Source organism: Myotis brandtii, unplaced genomic scaffold (assembly GCF_000412655.1).
Source record: "Myotis brandtii unplaced genomic scaffold, ASM41265v1 scaffold126, whole genome shotgun sequence".
In the NCBI taxonomy this organism is placed as follows: Eukaryota; Metazoa; Chordata; class Mammalia; order Chiroptera; family Vespertilionidae; genus Myotis; species Myotis brandtii.
In genome coordinates this window covers 2,983,023-2,984,470 of record NW_005354425.1, presented here as the reverse complement: position 1 = coordinate 2,984,470, position 1,448 = coordinate 2,983,023, and positions in this window count along the sequence as shown.

Genomic DNA, 1,448 nt, shown 5'->3' with positions numbered 1-1,448 from the left:
GGCCGAGGTACCCCATCCATGCATGAATTTGTGCACCAGGCCTCTAGTAATCTTATAATTTTACATATTACCTATAATAATAAAAGCGTAATATGCTAATTAGACCAGGCAGCCAAACGACCTTCTGGACGTCCTTCCAGATGACCTTATGGAAGAAGCTGGGACTGTGAGGGCTGAGCCCCTTGTGCGAATTTCATGCATAGGACCTCTAGTATTTTATAATCTTACAATGTATTGTCTCTAAAACCCTTCCCTAATTCTAGAATCTTGGAAAGTCTGCAAATAACAATTTTTTAACTTTCTTTGTACTTAACAATTCTTTATGTAGATTATTTCTCTCCCATTTTTTATAAGCATCAACAAGAAGGCAGGTGTCACTTTTGACACTTAACTTTAAAACTCCTTAGTTACATCATCCAATTTGTTACATGTTTTTTTTCCAGATAGCTGCAGATGACATTGTCTAAACTTCCCACTTCTGCATAACAAGGTTTTTCTTTCCTTCATGCTCTGATGACAAATTCCTTGCTTTCTTTTAATCCTTAAATGACACATTTTATGAGGGCTTTTATGCTTCCACTAATAATCTGAAGGCTTTCTAATTTAGGCCTAACATCTGGTACTCAAAATGTTGCTATTTTTTTTTATTTTATGGCAGAATGCCATGTTCATGTAACAATTATCTTCCAGTTAGTATGGCTGTGTGACAAATTAGTCCAATATTTATGGTGTAAAACAATCATTTATTATGACTCATGGATTTAATGGGTCAGGAATTCAAACAAGGGGAAAGTAGGGTTGTCTTTTCTCTGCTCCATGATGTTTGAAGCCTCAGCTGGAAGATACCACCACTGAATGTAGAAATTTCTTCATTCTTCTCCTACTGCACTAATAGTATTTCTGTATCATGGAGTTGGGGAAGAGGTTGTGTTGGGAATGATGAAAATACCACAAATTCCACTGTTCTAATCATGATTCGGTAAATTTTCTTAAATTAACAGTTCTCAAATTGTTTAATACTTTTGGCCAATTCCCAGTTTTTGAATTTTTAAAAATAATTTTGTTTACTTTTATTATTGCTTTTTCAGGAAAGTATTTGCCAAATTCCTCACTTGCCATTCTGGAAGTCTCTTCCTCTCTACTTTTTACAACTTCAATTTTCAAAAAATATTTTTGCTGAGTAAAGAATTTGTACCCCATTTATTGAAGAGGCTGTCTTTACTCCATTATATGTTCATGCCTCCTTTGTCGAATATTAATTAGGCATAGTGGTTTGGGTCGATTTCTGGGTTCTCTATTCTATTCCATTGATCTATATGTCTGTTCTTGTGCCAGTACCATGCTGTTTTAAGAACAGTGACTTTGTAATACAGCTTGATATCTGGTATTGAGATCCCACCTACTTTGTTCTTTCTCAGGATCGCTGCAGCTATTCGAGGTCTTTTTTT